General features: G+C 35.9%; 1 long non-coding RNA gene across 2 annotated transcripts; it reads right to left on the bottom strand.

Annotated features, from left to right (window-relative positions):
- Nucleotides 1–9928: 9928 nt before the first annotated feature.
- LOC113345791 lies at nucleotides 9929–14044 on the bottom strand. 2 transcript variants are annotated; one of them, XR_003358299.1, is made up of 4 exons: nucleotides 12797–14044; nucleotides 12598–12689; nucleotides 11607–12462; nucleotides 9929–10310 (listed from the first exon to the last, which is right to left on the bottom strand). It is a non-coding gene; the product is annotated as an uncharacterized LOC113345791 (long non-coding RNA). The 2 variants fall into 2 exon arrangements; XR_003358298.1 differs by lacking the exon at nucleotides 9929–10310 and having other exon boundaries at nucleotides 11480–12462.
- Nucleotides 14045–23718: the final 9674 nt, after the last annotated feature.

Below are 23718 nucleotides of genomic sequence, written 5' to 3'. Positions count from 1 at the left end.
GTTTGACTTGCACGGTCAGGAAAGTTCGATACCTCTCCCTACGGCATATTGGGCTTTGCAACCTATAAGGCTATAAGCCTATAACTAATATTTCCTTCCTCCCCACCGGCACCTCTTATGCAAAACCGAAGAAAATTGTTTTCTCCGTATCGATTCACCTTGTTGAGTGATTTTGTGATGTAATGATTGGATTTGACTCATCAGAAGCTATCAATGGAATCCCGGTGTTGATATATTGTGTCAGGTGTGTCAAAAACTTCGTATTTATCTTTTTCTGTTTGCAAGTCTGTCTTTTGATTATTTCGAGTAATTGATTGCATCAATTTCAATACCTCAATTCCAAACCGAAATTTAGAGTCATGAAGTGGTTTGTATCTTAAGATTCTGTTTGTTTTTTGGGTAAGTTTGGATTAGGATTTTTGTTTATTTTTCGGTGTTTGATCTGTATTTTATTTTTCTGGATTTAGTTAGGGTTTTTATTTGATTAATGCTGACGAAGAAAATGGGTTTAATTAGGGTTTTTTATTTGGATTGTTGGTGTTTTATATCATAAATTGACCAATGGAGAACCAAAACCAGAGACATAGAGAGAGACAATTACTCTTCCAGAAGCCAATTTTTTGTGAATTCATTCTACTAATATATATTCTCAGTGGATTTTCATCGTGAATTGATTCATTATCAATATAGAGTTTGATAATGATCATGTTTGTATAACCTAATCTGCCATCAGAACAGAATGATATGGTTGTTTTCTTAGCTAACACTTGAAACCAAAACTGAAATGGATACAACAACCCTAAAAAATGCGATTCGAAATTGACCCCTGTAAAAAATCCTGAAAAAAATTCTACAAACTTGAATCAGTACAATTAAATTAAGTGGAGAAGGTCTGAAATATCTAAATTTCTCCCCCTGTTCATTGTAATGGTGTATTTTATGTAATGTTGTCTTGAGTGCATTGCTAATTTTCCTCCAATGTTGGATATGTTATATGTACTACCACATCATGTAATTTAGGGCTATGCATGTGTTGGGATATATATATATATATATATGTATGTTCACTATGTGCATTTCTCAAATAACCATCTGGGTTACAACTAAACTAATTAAGAATGTTTTTTTTTTTAGCTTTGCATAACATAAATCAATTATTAAGGTTGGATATGTAGTTTATCTGGGTATATTCCTTTCTAAACTTCCCTAAAGTTGGGAAATTCTCAGAGATTTTTAGTAAAACTAAAGCTACTCGATTAAAGTTGGGAAATTCTAAAAATTCTCAATTAATTTTTAGTTCATTGCTTCGGATATTGATGATTATATATATGTTCTCAATGAGAGTCTTTTTGGTGGTTTTCTCTAGAAACTCAATTTTATTTGAATATCTAAAATTAGTGATTTTTTGTGTATTGTGGTCTAACTCTGTATTCCCCTTTTTTTTGTCTTCGAAATAGATGATGGCTCCGAGTGGGATGCAGATAAAAGAAATGGCAACTCAGATGCTGAAAGTTAGTCTGATTCTGTCGTTGGTTTCGGCCTTGGTAAGATTGTTTGCACCACATCTTTTAATAGTAAATTTGCTTGATTTAGATAGTTGTATACTGATGTTTAGGGGGTGATGTTTAGGTTGATGGCTGATGTTCTTATATGGAACTTGATAGGTTTCTCACTGAAGTTAGCGTTGCAAATGGTTCACTTGATACTGCATTCAGTGACAGAGTCTGCGAGATCAGGGTCATAAGTGGTAAGTACTGCCTTAATCCATAATTAAATTGTTTTATTTGTAAAATAGTAGGTGGTGGTCACAAGAGAAAATATAGAAATTAGGAATTTTCAAACGAAACAAAAAGCCAGATTGAGAACGATGTTCTCTCTTTAATAATTCATGTTCATTTTCTAAAGGATCATCTTTTAGTTTGGAAATGTGAAATGTATGGACGTTGTAGGAAGATAGCATTGCTCTGAATTGTTTAAAAACTCAAAAATAGGAGAGAGAGTTGCAAAAGAAACGGTCAGTCAGAATTGTAGGATTAAGAAAACATCAGTGGAACGTGGAAAGGTTTTTACTGTCGGGTCGATGAATGACATGATTTGTATTTAGTTGATTATTTTCATATATCATAGTAAAAGTATTGGTTTGAATTTATTAGGTTTTGCGTAAGTTTTGGTTTTAGATTGACAAATTGAGTTCGACTTCCTTGAGTACATAATAAAAATTGTAGGCGTACATAACAAAAATTGTAGGTTTCTTATTCATTGGAAGATTCTTGCCTAATATTGAATTCATTACAATGTTAATAATAAAAATCCATAGTGACAAAATTTGTATGAAATTAACTAGTATTGTCTATTTTTTGGGATTTTCTCGGAAGGAAATGGAATCTATTCATCCGAAGACAGGTGTTGTTAGATTTTTCCGCTATGATTAGTTTCTTTTATGTTATGATGAATGTTACGATGAAGCAAGACTAGATAGTGCAGTAAGAGCTGAAACCCTGTACCATTATTTTGGTGTTTCTTTTCCACATTTAGGATACTCTTTTAGACGTATGTATGAATACGAACTACATGACCTGAAGTTAAACACATATTGAAAAGACTCTTGGAGATTATCTAAGTCCACGAACTCCGTTACATTTGAGGCTAAAGTACACTCATTTCCGGAGAATCAGAATCAAGTATTAGTGTTATGTTAACTTCATCAATCAGTTTGCAGGAAAACTCATATGGGTTACGATCGCCTTCATAAGAGATAATTTCTATTTGTTTTATTAATTTCCTGAATTGTGTGTATGAGGGTTTGTCCAATCCTGCGTGGTTTCGAAAGTTGATACTGAAATTTGCTATGTCCAAATGACAAGTCTAGCCAAAGTTCATAACATTAGCTAAGTTTGTTTTGGATGATCCTTCAAACGTAGTAGATTTTTCTCAACTGTGGTTCTCTAAGAGTTGTCATTGTGACAAGTTATGTCTAAATTGGTTATGGAAACTCAAGTGTGGTAGATGATTGCCGGTGCGTTAAGTCTCCAATATTGCATCATTCCTTAGTTGCTCATTGTAGCTGAAAAATTGGTCCCTGAGTTAGATCTTCTCATTTGGATCAATGTATTGTATGTTACTGCATCATTTCATACCATATGGATTGTTTATGTCATTTATTCACCCACCTGGGCATTTTCTTATTTGTTCGCTTGGGAATTTATGCATGGTGTAGTTGTATTAATTAGGGAATTTAGGTGTTGATTTCGAAGTTCTTTGGTTATTTTAGAGCATCTGCTTGGGCAGAAAGAAGGTGTAGCGATGTTTTGGCTGACTCAAATTTTGGCTTGGTCTTCCATGCCAAGATTTAACTGCAGTGTGCCTGTATAATAAGTGGATGTTACCCAATTTATTCTACATGTATTTAGAGTTATTTCAAATTGCTATCCGAAATTATTTTATAGGCTTCATTCCATATATGTAGAATTTATATTCTTTGTGTTCCTTTCATAAAGGTAATACATTTTGGGAAATCGATCTTGACTTCGTCGCACACATATATAGTTTATATTCTGTGTTTCCTTACGTAAAATATGTAGAGTTGATATATTTTGGGAAATCGATCTTGAATTTTGCGAAGTCTATAAACAAGGAATAATTTTATAAGAGGAATGATATCTTGCCCTGTTTCAACGTCCACCCAAGTCTATAAATTTGTTGTAGTGTTAACTTAGTCAAAAAGCAAAACCGAAAAAATAGTGACGAAGAAAACGCTGAAGTGGGGAAGATGTTGCAGAATTAGATATATTATTCAGCGGTTCTCCAACGCAGTCGAAATATACGATTGCAATTTCCTTCCACCTGCTATTTAATTTGGTTTTGTTCTTTTTTCTGGTAGGTGCTCACATCCATTGATTTACTTGCCTTGACTAGGGTTACCACAGGTAAAGTTTATTGCTCCTCTGCTGTTTCTTTTCACCTGTAGTGAGCTTCACTGTATTTGCGTGTTACTTGGTTTTTAATTCTGCACTTTTAGATCTTACAAAGGCTAAGGAAAATTCCAGCAAAAAATAATTTTAAGAGGCGAGAGACAACCATTTGCTTGCGGACTAATATGTGGAAGAAGAATCAGTCTAGACCATGTGCTAGACCCATGCCAATCCAAATGTCACTCAGGCCACCACCGTCTGACCAATGAAGCTTATGGGCTTCGGGGTGTTTGGATGTGCATGAAACTACCATTTCTTCGTGAAGATCTAGGGATGTTGTACGGTACCGATTTCAGTATTCACAGCAACGGTAACTGCAATTATAGTCTAAGATTCTAGAAGCAGATACAGATGTGTTAAGTGGCCTGTTTTATCATTCATATACAATTTCATTAAAATTCCGAGAAGTCCCTCAACATTTTTCATATAACATGCTAGAATTGAACTGACGGGTTCGTTGTTGTGCAGCAGGAGATGCAACTCACACGGATGTTTATAAAAAAACATTATTTGGAAGTTCAAATCGCTGCTCCGCTAGGTTAGAGATTCTTATTTATAAAGTATTAGGTTGCAGACTAATCAATTCCCGCTTTCGGTGGGTTTTCTCTTTGTCTCAGTTTGGGCTCGAATTTCTTTAATTGTTCAAAGTAAAATAATTTCTGCAAGTTCACCACTTTCAGGAAAACTGAAGGCCACCATTTTTCCTAAACTAATGCCAAAGACATTTCCATCCACTTTGCAATTCAAGCTGCTGATTTGGATGAAGATATTTCTAGCGTTACTTTGTATATGGTTTCAAAGTGAATAAGTTTTTGCAACAAGAATCAGACCATGTTGAAATGCCATTCTTTGGCACTCTTTTAGGATTTGTGGAAGGTTCAAATCGATGTTTTTGTTAGTTGGTTTGTGCTTATATTGGACTGATTGGCTGACTTAGAACTCTGTAATGTTCTTTTGCGTTTTATAAGTTCCAGGATTACCAGACATTCCCTGCTGGCCTAGCATGTAAAGATAGGCACATCTCATCAGGAATCTAGATTTCAGTAGGATGTTAATACGGTCAGGGATATTATTATGATTGCAAATGCTGAAACTTAGGTATCTTCTCTAATATATCCGCATATAAAAATTGTGAAATCCATTTATCAGCACTCTAATAATACCCTTATTTGACGCTGATGCTTTGCAGGTCACCTTTCGTTTAGGAGATATGGAACTTTTTCTAATGATCCTGACTTGCACGAGTTAACAACAAAATCATCAATATGAGAAGAATAAATGATCCCGTTGTAAGAGTTTTTAGAGCTTATTAACGAGATTCATTGAGAACTTTCTAGCCGATCTAAATTTGTTTGACCAGCTGGGAACCCAGGTTAATAATCCTCCTTTATATTAAGTCAGCATTTGTTTTTCCAGAGTTCCTAGATCATGTAGTTTTCCGTAAAAATTACAGTTGTTAAGGTCACAGGGTGTTAATCACAAATGATGGTATATATGCAATATTAATTATTGAAATTTTCAATATCATAAAGTTGTTGATTTTTGTCTTCTGATAAAATTGCATCTGAACTTGAAGTGTTGGCTTCTCTAAAGACTCTGAGCTTCTCAAAACATGGGAGTGGAAGATCCATTGTCATGTATCCCGCTTTAGCGAATCTTGGAAAAGAGATTGGTAGCTCCACTACCCCTCATTTTGTTTGTTGGGTGTTATTTCCATCAGTAGGTAGTTTGAAATTTCAGTGATTAAGTAAGTTTTATTTGAGTACGACAAGATAATTTTGATTTATTTGTTCACTACCTTTAGGTTTCCACATTTAACAAGATTCCTTGAGATCCTTAACAAAGGAAGGAATATGAGATCCTATATGGGGAAAACTATATATGCATGTCTCATTGAAATCCTATATGAGACAGAACTGTATATGGGATTGGTGTAAACAAGCCATGAGAGTAATTGTACTATGTTAAATAATATGTGAGCTTTATATTAAATAAGAAATGTCGGCTGCCAATGAAGATACCAAGTTCTACACTATGTTTTACTGTACCAGACTGTCATTGTGAGGAGTGTATAAAGCAAATGGAGATGATAGGACTGATCATTGGTTGTATGGTGGGTTGAAAATTGATGGAATAATTAAGCCACTTATTAGGCAGTTGAACCTGCTGCATATCCTTCACTAACCAAGGGTGTATATGCTGAATATAGAGACTGCGGGAATGACACTTCGGATGAAGATGCACACACTTAGGCATGACTTCATTCCCGATCCCATTCATTCTGGTGATAATATGTTTCAGATTCTAAAGCTTATTTTCTCTGCTTTCCCCAACAAGGGACAATTGTTATGTTTTGTTGTATGCCTATGTTGCCATGCTGTGGCACCACTTATTTTACATCAGGTGAAAGATTTTATTTCTTTTCCTTGCAAAAGAAAAGAAATATTCCTCAAATATGTTTAAGGTGAATTATATTATGTCTTTTCCTTATAAAATTGTACTTCTAAGTTTGAAGCTTATCATAATTTTGAATTTGAATGAAGACTCTGCTTTTGTGGTTGTTGCAGGTGCGATAAAATTTGCTTGAACATAAGGTTTAATACCGTACCCAGAACCAACTCATTCAATTCTGTCGCAGTCTAGAAAGTTCTCCATTGCAAAGAAACTGGGAATCAAAAGTTATTCACTAAGCTATGTGTGGAGTCAGACATAGTTATTTTGATTTTCTTGCGTTTGAGAAGTGTTTACAAGGTATTGTTGTTGATTTATCTTTTTCCGACAAGAAAGTACATGCATCACTGGCTAACATTCCTCAAGTTGCGTAAGGATTTTATAGCTTATGACAATGTAGGAAGTCATTACTTTCTTGCGTATGTACTTTTGCTATTACAACTGTTCATTTAAAAAGGTAGTTAATGCTTCATTATTAGTAAAGGTTGTTTCATGTAGTTATACTAGACTATCGTTTATGTCAAACATTGATGTTACCTTACTTAGCATGATCTAATGATGTCATCCAAATTGATATATTCCTGCTTATTTGAAAATTTTGTTACTAAAAGGGCTTCTCATAGGAGAAGAGGTGCTCATATATGGCTCTTAAGTATCATTACGTACCTAGGTGTATAAGTTTCGTGATAATTTTTCATTTTATTTTTATTTGCAAATGAAGAAATATGAATTGCATTTAATACAGCCTATTTAAGGGCGTGTATAGAACGTAATGTTGGTAACATGAAATGACTTTCTGCAGCAATAATATGCTCATGCCTAAAGATTTTATTGGGGTTAAGGGGAAGAAGGTGAAGAGAGCACATGGCTGAAGGTGAAGATGAGGAGCACCATGAAGTTGCTAAGGCGAGGCGCAAGTGCAAGGAGTTTGAAGTATTTATTCGAGGCTTGGAGAAGGGTGCAACTAATGAAGATTTAAAAGAAGTTTCCTCAAATTTTAGGATGTTGATTACTGTGGTGTAATAAGACATCTCCCTACGAATGCTAAGCATGTTGCACAGTTGTATCTCTAAATGAGAAGCTTTTTTCCAACTCAGGTCAGTTTTCTTCTGTTCTAGATTTAATTTATTGGATTGAACTTATCAAACAGATTACAGTTTATTATCCGTGGGCTTATTATGTTTTTTGTTCTGTTAATTAAGGCTGAGAAAAACGACGCGGACTAAAAAGAATCAATCAAAAAGATGTTACAAGAGCAACTGAAAGGTAAACCATCCACATAATGCCTAGGAACAAAACTTTAGTTACTCCAACTAGGAAAAATAAAGGTTTTGCTTCCATACACTATCCCAGTGGTAAGTAATATTTAATTCTTGCTTAAGCTGAATAGAGTTACATATGCGATGCATATCTTTTCTGAATAAATAATCTGTTTCAGGTTAATGGAAAATAATGTGGTGTTACTCCGAATCAAGACAGTGGCACTCTTTACCTGGGAAGCGTATGCAAAATTTGGACTACAGAGGCTGTAAGTAGGCTCACATATAAGTATTGTACTTAGATTAAACCTACCAGTGAAGCCCCAAAGTAGTTGATAATTTTTTCGACTTTTGATGCTTATTTTCAGTTTAGTAATCCAAAGATTATGAAGATGTTTGGAAAGATTTTTGTAGTCAAAATCAGTTGAGCAAAGGATGAAATCTTTGGATGTGAAATAGGTACTTCTTTTTGGAGTTTTTAATTAAACAAAATCAGCAGCAATCACGGAGGGACAGTGAAATTATTGTTTAGGGAATTAATCAGGACTATTATCTTATACAGAATACTTGCAACGTCCATCACATATGCTCACCATGAAAATTATCGAAAAGATGATGAAGATTTTCTTATGTCACTCAATTATAAATCTGATTCATTAATCATTATGCATATTTTCTCAGAACTTGAGACAAAAGAAGATCTGTCCTTTGTAAGATGTGGATGAACAACGAAGTCATGTTCTGATTGAAGTAGTGTGAAAAGTACAGATATGTTGAGTACTACATTCCATTGGCTGTCTTAGCTCAACAGGTAGAGCGCATGGCTTTAGTCGTGAGATTATGGGTTCGACTCCCACAGACAGTGACTGAATCAGTAATGCTTTGTATATTGATATTACTCTTAGTGGTTGTTGGTGGTTTTTCAGACTGTGCTCAAGCTGCGTGGTACACATGAGAAGAAGTCCACTATGACCAGTGTTACATATAATGAGACTTCATACAAGGATAGAAAGTGCGGATGAAGACAACAATTGTTTGAAGCTTTTCAAATATGGACCACGCCACAAAGCGGGTCAGGTTCTAATTATTCGTGTTGGCTATTACTAACCTGAAGTTGAGTGAACTCAACATTGAAAGTTGTGAAAAGAAGTTTAATCCACAAAATTTCCTCTCTAATAGCTTACACGTATATCTGGATAAAGATTTGTTGGATTGAGAGGAATGAATTTGAGTTCAGGACAGGATTATATATCCACCATATTTTTGATGTTAGAAAAGAATGGTCATCTTGATGAGGTTGTGTTGGTTGGCGGCAGCATGCTTAGGCCTATGATTGGACTTCAGTTCTTGGTATTGCAATAGTTGCTCAGTATTTCAGTGTTAAAAAGAGCCATCATTTTCCTCTTAAGGTTATAGAAATTGAGACTCTATTTGTTTTCTGTGCGGCTCTGTAGTAATTTAGATTGAAGATTTGACTTGATGCACGATAGTCGATAGGTTAGACCATATCTTCTATCATAATTTTAACGGGTCGTACCTTATATTATGGAATTTGTTGAAGAAGCTATTGGATGTGCATTAGTAATAGTTGATGAGCACGGTTTTTCTGATCCCGAAAACCTGACCATAATTCCAACGGGGACTTATATCAATTCCTTTCTGCGTATTTTATTAGAAACTTTTTTTTTCTTGCTACTATTTGCCATTGTTTTGCAGATGTTTCATGAATTTTATTGAAGACTGTATTGTGATCTTAAACTCACATGGTGTATGTAACATGTTAAGTGCGAAAATTCACAATTTTCAGTTCAAAATACCGTCTTATCCAATCATACATCTCTGGGGAGACTCAGTTAAAGTGGAGCATTTTGGACATGAATAAGTACTTTATTTTAGACTAAGCATTCATTGTAAGGCTCTAAATAAAATGTGCAGTTACGTACGAGAAGCAAGGAGCAACAAACCATTGTACACGGATAGTGATGCAGGTCTCCAGGTAAGATTTCTAAATTACTTTACTGCATCACTAATTAATTTTCTGTATATTACAGTCTTTACAGATGAATTATACCAACATAATTCAATTACTCACTTCTATGGCTGATAGAAGCTATGCAGATTTTGTTCTTCTTTCCCAAGCGATCCTATATGCATGAATTTCGTTAAGGATTTATGCACGCATCTAATTTAGGACATCGGAAGGACAGGTTTCTTTCTATTTTAACGGATAAAAGAAAACTAATTTACTTATCCCCCAAGTAGCTTGGCAGTGTTGTTTATTAACATAATGAAGTTGAGAAATTTTATTCTAGGCAAGCAACCAGTGAGCATCCAATAGCTAAGGCTGTTGTACACCATGCTAAAAAGCTGCACCAGATGTATGCATCTAACCTGAAACACACGGCAAAATTGGAGGACTTTGATGTACACCCAAGATATGAGTCAGCGGGAATGTGGATGATAAATTGGTCTTAGTTGGTAATAAGAGACTAATGGTGGACCATAATGTAACTATCATCTCTGAAATTGAGGATTGCACGTCGGAGAGTGACTGAGTGAGCAGGTTGCGCACACTTTTGTGTTGGTTACTCTCAATGGGTTGATTTCTGGAGCTTTAGCCATAACAGTCCTGTAAAACCAGAACAAGAGCAAGTAATTTCATCCCACAAACCAATAAACATTATGAGATTAATGATGTCTGGCGACAATTGGGGGTACAACAATGCCATATCCAAGGAAGTTGGAATATTTTGCAGTGTTAGAGACTCGATCGTGACTAAAATTCATGTATCAAAGAGAGACCTTTTCTAAGGATCATCACTGAGAACACAAACATGTCTATCAGTTTAGCGATCAGGATCGAAGGAAGAATTGTCTTCAATAACTTGCATGAATATAAAACCAATATCAACTATGGAGGTCGATAAGAGGGTTTCCATAGAATTCAGCTTCATTTCTTCCCTCCCGGATTTTATAACGCTTCTTTCATTCACAAGGCTCAAACCATGTAATACTAATGGTGGTGGCATTTTTTCATTTAAGAAAACTTTGTTACTTACCAAATTACTATTGATCATCAAAAACATATTATACAAAATAAACCCATATATGTAAACGAAGTTATGGAATTAAACCTTAGGATTTTGCTAGAAATGTGTCTGTAAATATAAAATGATTTTATTAATACTGATGTTATTAGATACTTACTGATATTATGGAAGCATATAATACCCTAAAATGATATATCTATTGTGTATGATTAACTAAGTTGTAGTCTTTCTTGATGTAGTATTACCAAGAAATAAAGTACGTACACTAAATTATAAGGAAAAGGTTGAGCCGGGGCCGTAAGGCCCCGGTGATACCTAGTTCTTATATAAAAACTGATCCATTTATGGGATCAACAACAGTAGTTGATCCCATAAAAACTGAAATCTAGGGATCTTTTTCTCATAAATGAATAAAAGTCGCGATATTAAAAGATGAGGGAGGATTCATGGACACTCTTAGATGGACAAGGTCGGACAAGATTTGCGTCATTTTCTCCGGCAAACTCAAACGATAATGAATTTAAGTCTAATATTTTATTGATATGTTCCTATTATAAGACTTTACATTCTTACCAAAAATGAATGCAATTCGAAATAGCAAACCTGACCATCTACCGATCTTAATTTCAACCGTTAATTTTGAACGGCTAATATTCAAAGGGGTAGATGGTGGTTTTGTACATCTCGAATTGTGCTCATTTTTTTTGTAGGAATGTAGAGTCTTATAAGAATAATATACCATCAAAATATTAGACTTAAATTCATTATCGTTTGGGTTTTGCGGAGAAAATGACACACATCTTGTCCGACCTTGTCCATCTAAGAGTGTCCATGAATCCCCCTCTTAAAAGATAAAATGAATGAATGCATAATACCTCTCCTCGGATGTCTGAGTCTATAACATCTCATGCCGGGCAGAACAAGAATACTCGATGTAGGTAAGACATCAATGAAGACTTGGAGCCTGTTTAGGAAGTCCACATTTAATACACAAATTTCTGACAAGCAGCTAATCATTTACGTGATTACATAGTACACTCGCATACATTCATACGCACAATTTCCCGCAACAAGAAATATAGTAGAACTAGGTACAGAAAATTCCAACATGCACAAAACTATATTAAGCTTACAAAATAAACTAATCTCGTACTAAGATTCCCCGTATTTTTTAGACTAAGATGTGCTTATTTGTGCTTAAGTGCACAATCTGACTCCCACTAATCAACATACCAGAGATCTTTTTTACAATGAGAGAACTAACTACAAAATGATTCACGAGCAACCTAAAAATCTAACTGCATATATACAAATAGGCAAAAATAAACACAAAAGTGCCTTAGAAACATACCTGTAAAATGGATTTGGAATTTTGGATCAGTATTGGCTCTAATATAAATGAAATGAAGATAATACAAATTAGTCTTATTCTCTCATTCTCCCTGTACTTCGCAATCTCCAACTAAGTTGCATCACTTCAACACAATCATTGTTTGTACAAAATTAAAGTAGTCTTACCAAAGAGCAAGGAGACAGTAGTAGGACCAAAACTTAGATGCTTCTCTGTGCTCATTTAATAATTTATTAAACTTAAACATTTGATCAATAAAACACCATCCCATTACCTCATGCTCCATCAGCTTCTTGTCTAGCTCCTTTTATAGTCGTACCCACCAGAATGGTTGAAGCATCTTGCCAAATAACTGCTCCATCTTTTCACTACAGTTCTCCCTGAAATCCAAAAGGCATCCTCATTAAAAACCGCAAGTACGAAAATACACTCATTATTATGTTTCAACAAACTTAATTATATAAGAAATCAACCCACAACCTTAACAAGAATGCAATCTATAAAACATTACACACCTTTTATCAATGGGATAATTGGAGTTTGATACTCAGGTTTAGACCAATATTAGGCTTTGGTCTAACATTTGTCCAATATTAGGCTTTGGTACCTGGATCAGACGTTGACCCGCATTGACTAGGTTAAGTCCTAATTTATGTTTAGTAATTATTAGAAAATTAATATAAAAATTAATTATTAAACAGATTACTATAATACCTTTCAGTTTTCTTGATATTTACAAAAATCTGAAAGCTTCGTGGTGGTATACCTGAGCTGAAGTTACCCAATATGTCAATCCCATTAGAGCAAAAACAGAGGAAATCATTGTCCCTCAAAGCCATCAATTGTTTTATTTTCAACTTTGACTGAGTTTTTAACTCATTGGAGAAAAAAAGGCAAAACCAAAACTGCCTTTAAAAGTCGTAGATGATCAATTCATGGGACTCACTGACACTGAGCTTCTTAAAGTTAGCATTGGAATCAATGATTCTACCAGCTTCCTTGGTGTGGAAAGTATTGGGCTTGCATACAAGGGAATTCAAAATTTGATTCTCCATTTTCTTCTCTCTTATATACATGAACCGGAGAAAATGTAAAACTGGTCTTCAGAAACACTTGATGCATGAGGTTTTGACGGTGGAGATGCAGATGTACGATCTTTAAGCTTTCCAAATCTACTTCTCTGCAAGACAATCAATCTAAACAAGCCCATTATTGTAAAACTAGACTAGACAGCCTCACACATCTCTTCACTTTGATCTTTAAAAGTTATCGGAATAGCTCCCATCTTCAGCAGCAGCTCAACTTTCTTCCTTGTTCGTGCTCAAATTCCATTCACAATACTAACCCATTTCTTGACAATCAGAGAAGTAAGCAAGCAAGCATTGAATTTCTAGATATAGGCTTCCCCTTCTTCTTCTTGAACAAAGCTAACAGGGAATCTGATTACTCGAATAATCCTTAACAACAAACACCCTAGTGAATCAAACAAAACTTGAATTTCTGAATAAAAAAAAACCCAAATTTACCGATTAAATCAAACCCCCAATTTCGCTATATGGAAACCCAATTTCTGAATCAAATAAGCTCCCAATTTCACTAGATGGAAACCCTAATTTCAGAATCAAATTAAACCCTAATTTTTCAAATCAAATCAAACCCCCAATTTTTCAAATCAAATCAACCCCAATATCACTAAACCGAAACCCAAATTTCACTAAACCAAAACCCAAATTGTTGTTGTTTTGTTTGTGGTGATTACGGTGAGTATGGCGATTCTAAAGAAGAAAAGGATTAAAGATTGAAAGATCCGGATACATATTTTAGTTCATCAATAAATTAGCTATCGGAAGAAAGAGACAGGGAAGGATACTTTGGTTGTGATGGTGGTTGCATGTCTGATGCGGGAAAGAGATACAGAGAAAGTGATGGTGGTGGTCGTGGTGTGAAGAGGATTCGAAGATGAAATCATGAAGTAAAACTTATGTAGCAGGTTATAACAGTAACTTTGTCTTTTAATTTCATTTTATTTTAATTATGTATATGTTTTTTATTTTTTAAATAATTTCTAAACGTTAATTTAACATTTGACCTAGTCAATTGTAGTCAACATCCAGTCCAGGTACCAAGTCCTAACGTTGGACAAATGTTAAACCAAAGCCTAGTGTTGGTCAAATTCTGAGTACCAAACACCAATTATCCTTTATCCATTCCTTGATATATAACAAGAATGCAATCCCCGTGGACGTCTCCCAACCACCAATCACACCCATTCTCCACTACCATCATCGCCACAACAACCAAAATCACCATTTTCTACCACTAATTTCATCATTCCACCCTCAGCACCACCAACAATAAAAAACACATTACAACACCCCCACCACCACCAACAAAAACTTAAATAAGAGAAAGACCCATTTTATCTCCATAGCCAATTTAGAAATTGAAGTAAGTTAAATTTTGATGTCTAGAACACAACAAGAAATTATACCTCCTCCACCACAACCAGCATCACCACCATCATCATCATTACTTTTCCAACTCTAAAATTTTCACAAATCAAAACCTAAAACATAAAAATAGAAATCATCTAATACTTTCGAGATCAATAAATCAAATCGAAATATACACAGATTCAATCTGAATCAAATCATATACAGACACGAAAGCAATTTTGAAAAATCTCTGAAACCTAAAATGAAATATCATACCTCCTCCACTGTCGTCGCCGCCAGAGACACCATCGACATCATCATAGTTACTACATCTCTCTCTATAAAAAAACTTTATTCATAGATTTCATAACGACGGCGAGAAAATGCTAAGGAAGCGGCGGTGATGGTGGTGGCGGCAGTGGTTGTTCTCGGGAGAGAATGAGAAAGAAAGTCTAGATCTATAATGTAAAGAATGAAAATAAAGAAACAATTTTCTATAAAACCTTATTGAAAGTGAAAGGGTAAATATGAAAGAAAAAAAAGAATGTTAATGGGTCCTTGATGGGTTTATAGATGGAGAGGGGTATTTTTAAATCCCGTCAAAACAAGGGACATTTATATAATTACCACAAAAAGAAAAGACAAGTGCAAATTACAGGACTTTTGATTACCGACACTTTGTTTCTCCACAACTTCCATATTCGCATAACTTTTCTTATTCTCCCGTTTCTCCTTTTCCCCAATTTCACTATCTTCTTCTGCTTCAACTAGGTTTCCATTTTCTTCTACAATTTGGTTTCTTTTGTGATTACGACCAGACTTCCCAGCTTTCACATCTTTGTGAAGGCGAACAAGTTCGTTAAAAGCATATGCAGTTCGTTGAACATAAACTGAAAGTGCAGCAGGAATATAAACTTTTCATATGTGAAGCAACTGATGATAAAAAGACTGGTTTTGATGAAGTTATTGTACCAGATATTGTCTTCATTCTAACAGAACAACAATTCGAGATGAGATTTATGGGAATTTAATCTAGGGTTTATGTTTCTGTTCCTCTACAAATATGAAAATATCGACGATTTCTTTCCCTAACCATCCGATGAAAAGTCTGCTAGAATTTCTCAAGAAGTCAGTCCTCTTCCTATTCCCCTTTCAATCTAGTATTGTTCTAGGGTTATGGAGCTTTTGACGATTGAACTTCAAACGGTTCTACAGTTCTAGGCTTCTAGATATTTCAGTGTCGTTTCTTCAGTGTTTTACTACGGGAAGTACCAGCAGACAGGCCCGTATCCTTTTCAAGTATCAATAGTCAGTTCCTCTCTGCATAACCATTTGTGGTACTTTCTGAATAAAATAATAATGCTTATTGTTGATGTATCCAGGTAGAGGTTCTCATGGACAAGCAAAATATTAATGATGTCCATTCGGAGGATGATGAGGAAGATGGCTCTCACGACTCGGAACCGAATAGAGGTAATAATGATCCTAATGGTGACACCGGCAACCATGACTTCTCGAACGGCTCAGAGACCACTTAAGATTGTCTTCATAGAAGCATGAAATTGTTGATTTGTGATCAAATAAATGAGGATCCATATGAATGAATGAAGATTTTTACCTTAATACTTCACCAGAAAATTCAGAATTCAGTCTCTTAGTAAAACATTGTAGAATCTTCATCCGATATCAGTTTTTTATAATCTACCCCAACTTTCTTATTCCCAGAAAATTTCTTAGTTTTTCCAAAGACTCCTTTTGGGTTTTAAGCCCGTTTAGGGGTCGAAATCTATAAAACAGTAAACTTCCAGGAAGTTTTCATAAAATTTTCAGCTGTCATGTAGATCAATGTTTCGGCTACATCTTTTTGCTCGTCATCCAATTACTGTGAATTTTGGAAATGTTGTATGATACATACATATGAAGAGAATGACATATGACTCAACCTTATATTCTTTACCAATTTCTCCCAGCTTGTCATCTTATACAGGGCAGTGTAAAATCACCTTAGATGAGCTTGATGTAAAACGTCTTTTTTGTGACTTTACACTATTTGCTTGTGTCTTGAATGTATAATGAAGAACTTTGATGATGTTAGTTCACTTAAATTCTAGATCTTATGATTGCCATTTGAATTCCGCGCTTGAAGCACTCTAACTCATATAATTGTCGTATTAGGTGCAAAACGACGAAGTAGAGGATAACGGGGCTCATAATGATGACATGAGAAATATTATGAAACAAAGCGGTGATGCAATCATCTCTGTACTTCAGGGTCATGAAGATGTCGTTACTGAAGCCGTCGAAGAGACTGAATCTCAAGTTGATGTTTCTCCAGAGATGGAAGAAACCGATCCGATAATGGAGACTCGCATGGTGTTGCACGAATATGCCAATGCAGGTTTCGCTTTTGATCCTCCATTCGGTGAGCCACTTCAGCATCATGAACTAGTTGGTGGATTCAGCGTCTCCATCGGATATGCTAGCTTGTATCGTAAAATATGGCAGAGGTATGGTCATATCGTCGTCACTAAGGATCCTGATCGTGTTTATTTCTTGATAATGCAAATAGGAGCTATCTTGCATGTCATAGATGATATACGGACCAAAGCTAGAAGTACTGCTACCAAAGATGTACTCTTTGATTGGGAATATAACTTGGATACTTCTGAGAAACTTGGTTCAATGTGGGGTGGATTCGTCAAAGAATTGACGCCATCAAGGAGATAGAAGAAAAATGTACTTTTTTCCAATGATGTTGTGATGTAGAAAAAGACAAAGATCGCTAGACTTGCTGAAGAGCTGGAGTTGGAGAAGGCGGCTCTGCAAGACTTGAAGATGGCACTTTCTGAAGAGCATAAATCTTATTTTGACGGTTTCCTTTAGTTCTGTTTCCAGACCCTATGAACTCTACAAAGTTCTGAGAGATGTGAGGTTTTTATGTTGTTTTGGATTAGTAGATAAATGACAGTTGTGGGGATTTTATTTTGGATTTGAATGAGATTTTCTTTAATTAAAATAAACTTTGATTAATTGATAAAGAAATTCAATTACTGAATGCAAGTATTGCGTACGTTTTGGAGAAATTGAAAATCCAGATGAAAGAAAATCCTAAATACACACTTCAGATTGAAAAGACGAGGGTACCCAAATACACCACAATATTTTAAATATCAACATATAAGTCCGGTTTCTTAAGTGATTGTCTATGGTCGAGACAATATAACTTAAGTCCTACACCTTGTGTGATTGTTTATGGACGAGGTCGAAATAATACTACAACAAGATACTTACTTGACAATAGTTACGGTAATAACCGATTGACTATTAGGATCAAAGTCAAGTAATTCGGATTAATGTACATATGTAATGACTTAATTATAATGCGGAAAACAAAGTAAATGACACATCAAGATTTTGTTAACGAGGAAACCGCAAATGCATCCAGTTTTGAATACTCTCAGAATTAAGCCGCTATACAAAATATAATACCAAATTCGTATAGTTGAGACCAAGTAGACTACCCCTAGATACTTAGTTTCTTCAATATCCCTGAGCCTTCGACTTCTAAAGTCACACACATGAATCACCAATCCTTTTGATCGTATTCAGAACCGTAAAGGATAAATATGTTTGGTAACTACTTTATTCAATCTTGGTAATAAGATATTATGAGTCGTTGACAAAGGATCTTTCGTTTAGACTAATAATATCCTTTGTCTGGTTGGATCAACCTAAACTTTGATTACCGAAATAACCAAATTCTATATTTGCAATCCATCAATATAGAACTCAAAGAGTAACTATAAGGTGATGTCGATCTCACACAACTAGACAATCAAGTATATCAAAGATAAACACGATTCTAGTTGGATCCCGGCCAATCAAGGTTTGTGCACACAATTCACAAGATACGAATAAGAAAAACTTCGTCGTCTTCAGATCTTCGTTTGTCTTCAATAATAACCTGCACAAAACAACTTGAATCCTCTTGTGATCAATACACATAACGGAGTCTGTTAATAATGGATTATCACAAGATGTCTTTAGATCCGAAAATGGTTCTAAAGATCCCGTCAATACTTTGATCAAGTTTGAGTGAGCCTTATATCAGAAGAGAAGGTTCTCAAGAATAAACAAACTAGATGGAATCAAAGTTTGAACAACCGTTAGTCAATCAAATCAATAATAGAAAACTAAAATAACAATGCAATAATCTAGTTTCCCACCAACGGTACTCGTAGAGCTTCTTGATCCCATAGAAGTCTTTAAACGAGCGGTCGTAAGAGATTTCTCCTAATTAGGGTACTTTCCTCTCGGGATAGACGGCTCCACCGGAAACAACAAGAATGAAGTCTTTCTGGCTCTTAGGATAGTTTGAAAGAAATGCAAACTCAAGTATTTATATACCAAGGTTGTTTGGACTACATAGAAATTCCAAAACCGAAAATATTTTCAAGATATTAACATTAAAGTACCTAATTTCGGTTTTCCTGTTTCCAATAAATTACCAAACCATATTTCCAAAAACTCTCTTAGAAAACTTCTATTATTAGTCTAGCACATTAACTAATAATTTTTTCCCAAAGGATATGCTTTAATTGCTGGTAATTGAAACATATATTATGAAAATCATAATTAATGCTTTTCAATTTTTCGGTGTGTAATCACCTTGAATATCAAGGAATATCTTTGAACAATTAATGATAAGAGTTACGTACATGTTCAAATATGTCGACATCTAGGACCCTAATTCCAAGCTTCGCACAAAACATAAAGAGATATGTGAATATTGGAAACTCGGTTTTGCTCCTTGGGATCGGTTGTACCAAACTCACAATGTAAGTTGTGATCGGTTATATCATGCTTCTCAAACTAGGTTGTGATCAGTTACACCTTTCTTCCCATAGGTAGCTTGTAATTGGTTACACCTTACTTCCCGAGTTATCTTGTGACCGGTTACACCTTGGTTCCCAAGAAAATTGTGACCAATTACAACTAACTTCTCAAATTATCTTGTGATCGGTTAAACCTTGCTTCCAAAAGGTAGTTTGTGACCGATTACAACTAACTTTCCAATATAGCATGTGATCGGCTACACCATGCTTCACAAAGTAGCTTGTGTCCGGTTACAACATGCTACACAATATAGGCTATGACCAGTTATACCTCAAATCTCAACAAGTTAAGATAGATTCCACCTTGTCATCTTATATTGGTCATTCAAAAGGTATTCAACAAATACCTGACTAATCATGATTTCCTTTAGATTATGAAACAAGTTCATATATCTACTTCCTTTAAACAAATGTTATAAAACATTGTTTCCTAGGGTGAAATCATACCTATATCTTACACACAATCAAGTAACTAAATACAAAGATTATGTTGATGTCGTATTTACGAAGTTCCAAAAAAATAAGCGCTTATACTTTGTAATTCAATAAGTTCCTTGACACTTTGATCATAATGATATGAGCAAGTCTAACCATTAGAGTATTATATATATATACTGCTTCACATGTTATGTTTTCAATATAATATGACTTGAAAGATACGTTAGAAATGGAAACAAGTCAAGTCGGTTCTAAACTCAAGTGGAAGGATGATGTCCTCGTTGTAGTCGTTACTTCTTCTTATTCTTCAGTTCTTCGGAGTAATACTTGTACGTCTCAACATTCCTAGACTTTCTAGTCTAACCTATACGAAGTTGACACTAGTATTTAATCAAGCGACTCTATATGAGTTTTGATACTAATATATAACAACCAACGCTTGGTGGGTTCAGCCGAGCTATGATATAACAATCTCCCCCTTTGTCAACTTTAATGACAAAACTCCATTATATATGGAGATAGACGAATTACAAAATAACTCATTCTTCATACGCTTGATTCCAAGTTTCAACAGCACAATAACCATATTCAAAAAATAAATGTCGATGTTGACATTTGAATAACAAAAGCTTTTACTTCCCATAAAGGAAAGCTAGGTAAATATTTAATCCGAACATCTTTGATATTCCCCTTTTGTAGTGTGAAATACTACACAGCGTGATGATATGTTTCTCCCTCTTAGTCTATGCTTTACTCTTTCGTTAGATATAGCATTTGAGCACATATATCCTTTCCTATTGATTAAAAGTCACTTGTTTAATCCATATATTCCCCCCCCCCTTTTTGTCACGAAAATGGCAAAGGTATGAGCAAACAAAATGACAAATCTACAAAAGTAATTTAGCTTTAGTATGTTATCATGGAAACAATTCCCGAAGCAATTTTCCCTTTAGTCCGACAAAGCGACTAAGATAACTTATTTCTTTTATCGAACCGATTGTGTATGTATTGTGACTACTCGTTTTCCCGTAGTCTACGTAATGTATACAGCTCTGAGAATCTGATACTAAGCAGTATTGATACCTCTGTTGAACTGATAATGCTAAGTAATAAATGATATCTAAGTTATCATGAGACATAAGAGATTACGTGGTTCGACATTTGTCTACGTCCACGGGGTAATGTGATTGTTTTGTATTAAGTTTGAGGTGGTTACAAAGATCTTAAATGCTTCCCAAGGTAATATAGAGAACTCGAGTGGAAGTAAATACTTAAGTTCTAAACATTAAAGAGGTATAAGCTTAAGACCAGATCTTCTCTCGTAGATATTGAATGCTCTTAGTTTGTTGATGAGGCTTGGTATTTATAGCCCCTCTTGCTCCAGGTATATATTTGCTGCCTCTGGGTCCATCGTCTGCTGATATACCTTTCGTACCAATGGTACCATCGTCCACCGCATACCTTCTCCAGTGGTATTTCGCCATCTCGGCTGGCCCAAGTTCCTTCGGGAACTACCCAACCTTAGTACAGGTTGTACCTTCGTTCACCGCCAGCTTCCGCCAATCGGGTTCTGCCACGCCTTTTCTCTCCACGTGCCTTGATTCATGCGTGTAGATAAGAGATTTGAGAATTTAATGCTGATTAGATGCGTCATCTACCTCTGTCCCCTCGCCAGCTGCCTCTTTGTAGACTAGGATTTTACCATTCTTATCTTGACCGTTTAGGCCTTCTTACTTGGGATGAGATAAATAGATCTGCGGAGGTATCCTTTGCTACTTAGGCTTCTCAGTTCAGAGAAGGCTACACAGTTGAATATATGTGCGGCCACTAAGATCGTGACACGTGCTCCACAGAATATTGGTATTTACAGTTTGCCCCTTTTCTTTCATATTCTACCGTTTGGTAGAAGTGGAAGAAAACTTTTGTTATGCCGTCATTTTTGCACGTACCGATTGCGTGGTCCCCACATGTCCTTTCATGCAATAACTTCCCCTTGAATTTCGGGACATCCAAATTTTTGGATTCTCCAGCCTCCTACAATAAGGGAACAAAGAGAAGGAGTTTTTATTAATTCCCTTTCTCATTCTTCTTCGAACTGTCGCCCTCCATCTCTTTCATTGAGATTCTTCCGCTGCCAACTGCTCTTTCTCTCCTTCGATCTTTCAAGTGCTTTGGCTTCACAGTTGATCGTGCAAGTAAGTGATGCTCGTCTCTTTAGTGTTGATTCTGTTCATATCGTGCCATGTGTCTTCTTCTTTGAGTGGGGTATTACTGATGTTGTGATTATTATCTGCATGTGAGAGTTTTTGATCTCTTTTAATTGCTTGCGCTGTAATGGAACTTGGGTTTCACTCCATTTTGGTTTTTGATGATAATTCTGCCATGATCGTTCCTTGCCTGCAATTTTTCTTTTCGTGATGTATGATATTCATTTTTTTTTCCTATGGTGTGTTCAAACCTTTCCTTTGGTTGGTTTAGTGGAACCCATGCCCAAAGTATGTCGGTTTTTTCCCCTTTCTGCTTTTGGAATGAACCGTGATTTTCCTCCGCCATTGTTGATAGAGATGTTCTTCCTGATGGTGTTAGGTATCATGAGGCTTCCAAAGAAACCTAAGCGTAAGGGTCCGAAGATATCTTCGTCGACTGATCCCCCTCCGAGAATGGATCATCCTGATGTTACGCCATCTCCTCCTCCTGAGGACTCTGAGGTGCCTGCTGGTACTGAGGTGGCTACGGTTGTTGAGGGGGTTGCGGACCCTGATGTTGAAGAAGTTGTTGTTGAAGACCTTCCGCCTCCTCCTCCTCTCTATGAGCTTCAGAGGCTCCAACTGCGTGACAAGGACAAATTTTCTCATCTGTCTATTGCTGAGATTACCAAGTCTTTTCGCCTCCATAAATTCGATATTTCCTTCGTCAATGGCCCTGATGTTCTCACTGAGTCTCTCATCCGGTATTTTCCTTATGATGAGAATAACCTCCTCATTAGCGTTGGACAATTGGCCGCAGGTATGCTCCTCCCTTTGTTTAGTAAAAAGGATCCCTTCTACTATGATGTTTTGTCTTCAAGGGATGACCCGAAAAACAAGACTCATGTTAGAGGAGTTATGCAATATACTGGTAATTACTGGTGTGCCCTTCGCGAAAGCTGGTACCGTAGCAAGGGCAAAACAACCCTGGAGTCTTATGACCCCTTTGCTGAGGGGAGATCTAAGCGGGAGGATTATACCCCTGCCAACTTCAATGCTACGTATGTTGATGCTATTCAGAAGAGTAATCTTCTTCCTTGGAGTATTTGTCCTCGTCGTATCCATGTTACTGCTAGGCATATTAGGGAAGGTAATATCCTTCGCTTGTTGGAGGAGATTGATAAGACTGGTTTGACTACCATCACCTATTCTGCTAGGCTGCCTTTGCCAAAGTCTGATCGCATTCGTCTTGATCGCGATGATCGTTGGGCTCGTACTTCTTTTCGTGTGGTTGGTCCTTGGGATTATGGTTTTACCACCGAGGATCCCTCAGTTTCTCGTTCAGATCGTTCTTTGCCCGAGAAGTATGATGGGTATCGGCCTTGGATTTTTAATCCCGCCCCTTCCCATAAGGTACCTTCGTTTTTGATATCTTCGTTCGCTTTGATATCTTTGTCTGCTTTGATACCTTTATTCTGACGGTTTTCTTTTGCAGTCTGCCCCTGCTTCTTCTTCTGGGACTGCTCCAGGTTCTGCTGGTAATTCTGTGGCCACAAGGACTAGGAAGAGAAAGGCTTTGGTTGAAACGCCTGCGGAGGTAAGGATCATTATCATACCTTTGTGCTTGTAAGTTCCTTAGTACCTTGCCCCTGATTCTTAGATGACGCATGTGTTTTTTATAG

This window comes from Papaver somniferum, unplaced genomic scaffold (genome assembly GCF_003573695.1).
Source record: "Papaver somniferum cultivar HN1 unplaced genomic scaffold, ASM357369v1 unplaced-scaffold_83, whole genome shotgun sequence".
NCBI classification, from domain to species: domain Eukaryota; kingdom Viridiplantae; phylum Streptophyta; class Magnoliopsida; order Ranunculales; family Papaveraceae; genus Papaver; species Papaver somniferum.
The sequence above is the reverse complement of the archived record's forward strand: the minus strand, read 5'-3'. Positions and strand labels throughout refer to the sequence as shown.